Genomic DNA, 9,585 nt, shown 5'->3' on the forward strand with positions numbered 1-9,585 from the left:
AGTTATTGAGGTGTTTTGTCCTCAGTGTCTCTCTCGATCCAGGCATAAATGGCAATGATGGGGGTAATAACGACTGCAGGGCCCACATGAACGCCAGTATTTAGAAATTTAGAAACGTATGGCAAGCTCAGAAGTTATTTGAAACATATCTATTTACCACTTTGTAAGATCTCACAATCATGAACCCAGTGCACCATTTCCGCTCCATCTGTATCCTATTCTGTGTGTTGTGCGCTAAACAAAAAGGTTTAATTATTATAATTATTATTTATAATGATATAGCTATACCCTTGGTAAAGTGAAGAGTAGACCAAATTGGCGATTTTTTTATATTTAAAACATGAAGTTTAGTTAATTAATAGAATTCATTATATACCTCACTTAAGAAATCCAGCCATCTGATTGGTCGAAATTGCATTAATAAACTTTAACTATTTCTGTAAAATTCCCAGTAACCATGGTTAAAACAATTCTAAAATCCCAGTAACCATGGTTACCGGGAAAATAGTTCAGTCTCCATGGTTACCCCATAGGTTTACATGTTAAAAAATGGTTTGAGCGATCGAGGATACCGTACGTGTGCGAAGAATTGGTCGGTATTTTCATACAAGACAAGACAATTCCAAACAAGACAAAAATGGCTAAAGAAACTGTCCCAAGATTTCAACTTATCAAATGCAAGACTCGCTGACAGCAAGAACAACAACAAAGGTACGTGAAATTATCCATAAACATGTTCGTTTAGTTGCTAAAAATGGAGTACCAGCATAGACGTAGACGAAAATAGATCTAGTTGTCAGGGTGTCTGATCGCGCACCCGATGTTGTGTGCTATATTCTTCCCATAGAGATTACACGCAATGCAGTCTCTATGCAGTCTACGTGCATTTTTCAATTCGAGATTCAAACTTTTATCTGTTGTGATCCTGAAGGTGATACTCAATAAGTGAGGTGTCATATAAAAGCGCAGGTTCTTCTCTCTATTCCCCACAGGGCCGGCCCACCCCCAAAATTGTAAAAATATCTTGCTTAGACTAGAATCTAGATCTAGTCTAGATCTACTCTCAAAGATACACTCATAAAAAACAACCGTGCAGATAAACTAGAGAAAGGCCATGGTGGTGTCATTAGTTGACTCTTTTGTTTTCGGCATATAAAAGGACTGCTTTAATATTCGAGAAATAGTTGTTTTTATACGCTCTCGGAAAGTTTACAATTGGGCTATTGCCCTCGGCACGCCTCGGGGCAATAGCACAATTTTAACCTTCCCTTGAGCGTATAAAAACAACTTTTTTCTCAAAGCAGTCATTAATACTATAATATAAACGACAACTGTGTACTCTTGCTAAGTGCATCCATTACATGAAAGGTGAGTAAAGGGGACTATGAATAGGATTGATTGTGGAATATACTGTATATTGTGTAGGTCAGCCGTATTATCACTCATGTACGTGTCTTTCTAATTTCATGGAATTTAGTCATTCACTTCGTACAATCCTTCTTACGCTGCTTTGCTTGGGCTGTGATTGTGGAACCATGGGACCATAAAATTAACAGAATAAGAATGTAAAACGATGCCATAGATTGGCATGGAAATGACACAGCACACCATAATGAGCTTGTTATGAAATAGAAATTAAAAAAGTAGGTGTCAGGTTGGATGGATATGAGATAATGGCCTTGTCATACAATCTCTTATTATTGTCAAGCCAATATCTACAGGTATTGAAGCACCTGCTGGCATTGTAGAGTAAGTCGAGATTAATAAAATGGGAAAACGATGGTATACAAAAATGTTATTGTCCGTTAGACAGAGACAATCGATGTACATATGTATCTATATAGGGGGCGTGCCTGTCAGTGGCGGATCCAGCCGGCGGGAAGAGGGGGGGGGGGCCCAATCCGTGAGAAAATATTAGTTGCAACTCAGCCACCGGTAAATAAGAGGGGGGGGGGGTGGGGGGATGGGGTAGGAGGCACTTTTTTTTGGTCCAATTTTTCAGGAAATATTTTGCGCCGACGCAGTCAGCCGGTGAATAAGCGGGGGGGGGGGGGGGGGTGATGAGACCACTATTTTTGTTTTTTCACCTTAAGGCCTTAAGGGGGGGGGGAGCCAAATCTTAATACAAAATTTAGTGCCGACTCAGCCGGCCGGCGAATAAGCGGGGGGGGGGGGGGTGGGCGCTTTTGTTTTTTGTTTTATAAAGGCTAACTTTACGTTATTATCCTATTTTTTTTTATCGTTTTGGGGGGCTACGGGGGGGGGGGGCCCCGGGCCGGAATAATCGCTACGTGGATCCGCCCCTGGTACCTGTTGTTGGTTATACCCTAGTTGCACCAAAGAACTGACCTTACACCGACTTCAGAAAAGATTGCTTTATTTTTGTCTATTTTGGGTTATCCTCCATTTTTTCTTATTCTTCTTTCATGTTTTCTTCTTGCGATTAACGATCTATGAAAAGGCACCATGAAACTGAGAGAATGTGAATTCAAAACAATGTCATAGGTTAGCACGAACATGATACAGCACACCATAATGAGCTTGTTATGAAATAGAACCTTAAAAAGTAGATGTCAGGTTGAATGGATATGAAAAAATGGCCTTGCCATACAAAATGTCAGTATATTGTCAAGCCATCCTCTAAAGGTATTGAAGCACATGTCGTCATTGTAGGGTAAGTCGACATCAATACAATGGGAAAACGATGGTATACAAAAATGTTATGGTCCGTTAGACAGTGTCAATAGATAAATATACATGTATGTATACAGGGGGCTGATCTGTTATTGGTAATACCCTAGTTGCACTTAAAATAGAATGCTTTATGTTTTTCTATTCGAGATTATTCTTGTTATTTCCATTTTCCTTTTTTTTAATTCTTTGTTGTTTCTTCTTGTGATTATGGCACCATGAAACTGACAGAATGTGAATTCCAAAAAATATTATAGATTAGCATGAAGACGACACAGCATACCATAATGAGCTCGTTATGAAATAGAAATTAAAAAAGGATTGGTGTCAGGTTGAATGGATATTAGACAGTGGCCGAACTCTCGTTATTGTCAAGCCATGATTGAAGCACATGTCATCATTGTAGAGTAAGTCAAGACCAATACATTGGGAAAACGCTGATACATAACAGTTTCATGGGCTATTGGACAGTGACAATAATTGATGTATATACATGTAGATGTATAGGGGCTGACCTCTTGTCGGTAATAGGAACTTTTAGATTCTGCACGACGAGAACGTGGACTGCCATTTTAAGGCAATGTGACGTCTTTTTAAAAGTACTATGTCCTATTTGCAGGCTAAAAAATGAAAAGGTAAAATTCCAATGACATTTGAAAGATAATACTAATTGAGAACTTCCCTAAAAAACTTGGGGCTTGAAAATTTCTTCAAGTGGGAAAATAACGACTGTTAGTTGTCAAACCGACTTAGGAGCTATAGAGCCAATAGGTAATAGTCTTGATTTTCAGACCATTGTACCGAATGGTTGTACGTTTTATGCTGCGCAAAGATTCAATCAATTTAATTTTGGCCGTCACAAGAAGTGGGTTATTGATGTAGACAAATGCTCATGTACCCTTTACAGCTCATGTTCTGTGTGTTATTACCAAAGAAGAAAAAAGCCAGTCAGTCACTCAATAGTGTCTGACAGTGAAGTCTAGCAAGGAAACTGGTTTTCTTGCTTAGTTTGAAAATTAGGACACTGCTAATGTTTATATTTCACAGATATGACATACATGACATATTCATAATTCCTGCAAAGTTCTACAGAATTTGAGGTTGGCTGCAAAAGGGACATAGTATCTTTAAGGCACTGCATGGCAGTGGCGTCACATTGCCTTAAAAGGGCAGTCCATGTTCTCGGCGTGCATAATCTAAAAGTCCCTACTATAACCTAGTTGCACCGAAGAACCGACTCTACACCGACTTCGAAAAGATTGCTTCATTTTTCTATCCGGGGTTATATTCTTGTTATTTCTATTTTCTTCTTTTTCTTCTTCTTCTTCTTCTTCTTCTTCTTCTTCTTCTTTTTCTTTTCTTCTTCTTCTTCTTCTTCTTCTTCTTTTTCTTCTTCTTCTTCTTCTTCTTCTTCTTCTTCTTCTTCTTCTTCTTCTTTTTCTTCTTCTTTTTCTTTTTCTTCTTCTTTTTCTTCTTCTTCTTCTTCTTCTTCTTCTTCTTCTTCTTCTTCTTCTTCTTCATCCTCCTCCTTCTCCTTCTTCTTCTTCCTTTTTTTCTGTCTCTTGTCGGATTGGTGTCGGTCTCATTGGTGTGACTGAATATCCCAGTCATACCGACGAGATCGACACCAGACCAATATTTTTTTTTTAATTCACTGCGTTCAATTCCCCCATACGTTTAGCCTTTATAATGGCAGGTTTAAATAACATCAATAGACTGAAAAAGAATGAACGCAATAGCTTTATGAATAGGAAAACTATTTAGTTAGCCTGGAATCTGATTCTATGATATATTTCCCCTAATTCCGGGGTGCTGAACACGAATCTACCTGTTGACTTTTTTCTTAATGACGCCTTTAGCTATTTCCATGGTTACGTATTTAAAATGATATACATTTTTCATCCAACAACAACAAAATATAATGTTAGTGGTTACATAAATCTTTTTCCAGCTACCAATTTCATTTTAATGAAAAATATCAGTCTTCCCAGTCAGGGTTATGCTCACGTTTTGGTGGTCGCAATGGTAACAGAGAATTTAAGAAAATAATAAATATTTCAAATGAGAAACTGAAAAAAAGATATATTACTAAAGTAAAATGATGCCTAAAGTTTGATTATAATCAAAACCATGGTCTTTTGAAATTTTATTTGTGCGAGAACATTATGTTGGTATGGTAACTATATGGCGGAATTTGATATGTCAGAAAACTATACTTGAAAAGGGTTGCCATAAAAACACTATAGTCCAAACATCAAAGTAGGTAGATGCTTGGTTTTAAAACGCTATGATAATGTGCATGTGCTAATAATGTCACAAATGTATCCTTTCCCTTTAGTTAGACAAACGATAATCTATTCTCTCTTTGTTCATTTGTTTGTTTATTTGTACATACACGATGTCTCTAAGCGCTTTACAGATGTATTATTATCCCAGTCATCGGATTTAGGCTTGCCTGCACACAGTATATGTTCATACTCCACTTCCTGGGGAGCATTCCAGCCAGGCCAGTCAGATGACATAACTATCCCGACTCTACTAGCTATGGTTTAACTATATGTCGATTGCACAATCTAAACATGTCTGGAAAATTGAAAGTTTTCTAATATTAATCTTGAGATACAAACAAATTTGTTCAGCTATCATGTTATCAATATTTTTTGCCCTTTTGTTGCTGGTGTTGTTGTTGTCGCTGTTGTTGTTGCTGTTGTTGTTGCTGCTTCTGCTTTTTTTCTTCTTCAAACCACGACAGATTAAAACTTCTTTAGGGCTTTACAAAAAAATTTGTTCTCATCCTAATTCAATGCCAGATTCGAGAGGAGACTCAGTGCTCTAAAAGAAATAGACGAAGTTGACGCATCAACTACGACCGGTCAACCAAAACAATCTGAGAACGGATTTCAGGCAACTGCGTTGTCGAGTATTGCTGAAGACATTGACGATGTTGATTTCCCGTATGAGAACCTCGTTTTGGAAGGCGGTGGAAGCCAGGGAAATGCTTATATTGGCGCCATAATGGTGAGAAGCGATTAAATATTCCTACTACTATAGAACTACCTCTACCAGTACTATACTACTAGTTCTACTACTATTAGGTTTTCCTGTCCATTTTAACACTTTGTTTCAATCAGTACTCTTGTCATTTTTATTTCGTCCGAAAGCTTCCTAATTTTGCACATCTCATAGTCAATTTCGTCATTGATAATTCATTTTCTAACTTTGTCCAATCAATTTCATAATTTCGTATCCAATTTCGGTAAAGTCAAATCGATCTCGTCGTCCCCGGCTGCCAACGGAAAATTGCGTCATTTTGCAATCGAAATCGTCAAAGCGTCATTCAAATTCGTCATTCGTCTTGTCTATGCGATGGATTTTAATGAAACTTCCTTGGTATTGATTTCACAAAGACGAAATCGACTGTTACATTCTGCAGCGGACCGCCGGGTGAGACGAATTCGAAGTGTTGAAATTCTTTTAAAATGACCCATAAATGCCGACAAACTGTTGCTAATGTTATCAGAACTCTTGCACGCTCTTTAATTCTTTGTATCAAATAGGAGTTGGAGCGACTTAACTTCTTGAGCAAGATTCGTCGTTTCGCTGGTTCCAGCATTGGTTCGGCGACAGCTGCTTATCTCGCCGTAGGCCACGGGACCAGCAAATTTCTCTCCATGATAAAAGATGGACCTCAATTCAACGACCTCTTAGGTGAGAAACAAATTAGAGTATCTACACGTACGATCGCAAAGCCTTTCAAGAAATCAACTTCAAGCAGTTTCAAAAGCCTAGTCCGGTATTTTCTGGAGGATATTTGCAAACATTACAGTGACCTATTGCGTTATTCTAACATTGCCCCCTGTTAATATCCCGGACATATTTGCGGTCGTGTAAGATAAACGAATATAAAATAAAATCGAATCGATTCTAGGGAAATATATAACAGTGATAAAATAGGCAGTGGTATAGCTACAGGGGCACATGGGATCATGCCCCCCTACCATCAAATGGAAGTAGAAACAGCAAGACACAAGGGGAAAAGACACTATGAACATGACCGACAAAGAGAGCGGACAACATATACAGTTCCTCAGGTGGACAAAGGAACATCCCTTCACTGCTATTATGTAAAAATGTGTAGAACAGGTGTCACATGCATATTCACCTTTTTACATAATAGCAGTGAAGGGATGTTCCTTTGTCTAGCTGAGGAACTGTATATTTTGTCCACTTTCTTTGTCCGTTATGTTAATAGTGAGAGAAGTGGGGGAACCGGACGGGAAACATGACCAAAAGACACTACGATCTCCTCCTATACCCCCTCTCTTAGTTGATAACCGTATTATTTTGCAAAAAAGCGTGTGCCCCATACATTTCCGGAATCACGCTACGCCGCTGAATATAGGCACCACGTACCGCAGGTTGGGATATTTTTTTAATGTAGGCAGGAATGAAGGGCTAGGAGTGTAAGCTGCATTTACCTAGGATTGTCCCATTAGCCCACAACCCTCGTAGAATTCCCCGCAATTACGCTTATAGTTGTTCGAAGAGTAATTGGGTGTGATTACATTAACTTATGTCCTTGACCAGTACCTGTCCGGCGATAGTCTTCCGGGTGGCGCATATTTTTTTTACACAACTGTTTAGCCATTTTCGCGAAAAAATTCCAAGAAGTGCTCTGGTGAAAGAGTCTAAGTCGTCAGCGTACTATATATGCAAGCACGTACACCCAGGGAAGGGAATAGATGATAGAAAGGGGAAAACAATTAAGGATAGTTGAGAGGATGGAGAAGGTAAAACAGGGAAATACATAAGGCAAGAGAAGAGGATAAGTCAAAGGAAGAACATTAAATACATAATTGAAGAGCTAAGAGGATCATAGATCTAGACTAAGGAAAAACAGGGAAATACATACTGAGAAAGAGAAACGAATCTACTAATTAAAACAAAGAAATAGATGACGAAGGAGAAAAGGATAGATTGAAGAAGAAATAAAGAAATACATAAAACAAAAGAGAAGAGGATAGATTGAAGGAGAACACAGAAATACATAATGAAAGAGAAGAGAGGATAAATTTAACCCGAAACAAATAACGAGTATGTACACATGTATAGCTCCAGCAATCCAACAAAACTGCTAAGGGTAATGCTAGACTCTGTCTCTAGTCGTTTTCACAGTATATTTGACTGAAGTGGCTAAACAGTTGTGTAAAAAAAATATGCGCTTCCGGGTGAGTGTTTAAGTGGTAATTGAAAGGGGGAGGGGTATTCGTCTGGGGGAAGTTATCATGAGTGTGTAGTCCGGTTGCAAGGGGCGTCCTCCTCATGTGGTTTCTCTTATTGAAGATGCACCCTGTGGAAAATGCAGCCTGGTGCCCAACCTGTTTAGGTACATGGGATGACATCCTGGAAGGACCCTCTATCAGTCTCTGGGTGAAGGCATTGCTGAAAAGCTAGGAGACCCAAACGCAACTTTCAAGGTAAGTCAGCCGTTGTACAATACGTGTTCCTCCGACAATTGCTCTAAGATCATTTCCGAATTCCTTAAAAGTCTACCACATATACTATGCGATCTGATTACAATCCGATTTTTGAAGAGGTTGCAGTAGCATTTGATTAGAACATTTAAAATGCTATGATCCTAATTATTGATATTCATATGATTTAAATTTAAATTTAAATGGATTTCAAGCTTTCTTGGTGGAGAAGAGGCTAAATCAGCTAAATTTGAAGCAAATTCTGTTTTAGAGCCTGAATCTTGAAGGTGATTGTTTTTTTTTTTTTTTTTTTTTTTAGATCTCTGTATCTAATGTCGTTGCCACTAATTTTTGTTGGGGGCCCTCGAAAATTTGGAAAATCGCACCCCCCCCCCTTGAGCGCCAGGGGGGGGGGGGGGGGCCATCTCCAAAAAAGGGTAAATTAACGTGTTTTTACACGTTTTTTTTCCCCAGGGGACGCCCCCCTGGATCCGCCACTGAGTAGTATGCACTGCACTGGTTAACCCTAAAAAGGCCGGGCTATTTGAGGTCTTAGTATGGCCGGGGGGGGGGGGCATTATGGCCCCCCTTAAGATCTCGGCCGCGAAGCGGCCGATCGCCGCGAAAATTTGCACGCATGTCAAGTGAAGTGTATAGAATAATATGATATTTTCAAGTTTTTGAAAAACTTACTCATTTGCATATTTATGGTAATTTATGCAAATAAAGTCATAAAAATCACATTTTTACCCATAAATCATATATTATTCATATAATTAAGCATTATTTTTTCACTACATATATTCATTAGACCATTCTGAATAATAATACGACAAAAAATTTGGAAGAGCCAGCTTAATCCTTATGTTATCCCTTGTTTTGATAATTTCTTATGTATTTCATTGTTTTTTAACTTATGCATTTCATTGTTTTTGTTGTTTTATTTCATTTCTTACTACAATTTAACTATTTTGACTTCAAAAACAACCACCTAAACTTCAAACAAGACCCAATAACCCATGTTTGATCTGTTTTTAGGAAAAATGACTTTTCCATATGTTTTGTACACAAATCACGAAAATGAGCGATTTTCGGGCTGACATGCAAAGACAAAAAGTCACGTGACCTTGTAACCGTAGGTCCGATTTTCAAAAAAAATCTTTTAAAAGTTGAGCAAGACTCGAAAGAAAAAAGTCAGCGAGCGGCGGGGCGCCATCCATATGCGTTCCCGATCAATCGGAAAAATCGTAGGGGGGGGGGGGTCATAATGGCCCCTCCGGCCTTATAAGGGTTAAGTCACAACGAGACGGACAATGAGCTCGACAAGTCTTATTCATTATCTTACTGTGACATAATCTACTTGCAGTGTATAATCACTAATGCACTCGCAAACATGAGTGATTTGTATATTCATGTATAT

The 9,585-nt window shown here is 38.6% G+C and overlaps 1 long non-coding RNA gene across 1 annotated transcript; it reads left to right on the forward strand.

Annotated features, from left to right (window-relative positions):
- Window positions 1-5,507: 5,507 nt before the first annotated feature.
- LOC115926122 lies at window positions 5,508-8,156 on the forward strand. Its single transcript, XR_004064977.1, has 3 exons — window positions 5,508-5,709; window positions 6,249-6,399; window positions 8,035-8,156. It is a non-coding gene; the product is annotated as an uncharacterized LOC115926122 (long non-coding RNA).
- The last annotated feature ends 1,429 nt before the right edge of the window (window positions 8,157-9,585 follow it).

This window comes from Strongylocentrotus purpuratus, unplaced genomic scaffold (genome assembly GCF_000002235.5).
Source record: "Strongylocentrotus purpuratus isolate Spur 01 unplaced genomic scaffold, Spur_5.0 spur5_scaffold_19, whole genome shotgun sequence".
NCBI lineage: Eukaryota > Metazoa > Echinodermata > Echinoidea > Camarodonta > Strongylocentrotidae > Strongylocentrotus > Strongylocentrotus purpuratus.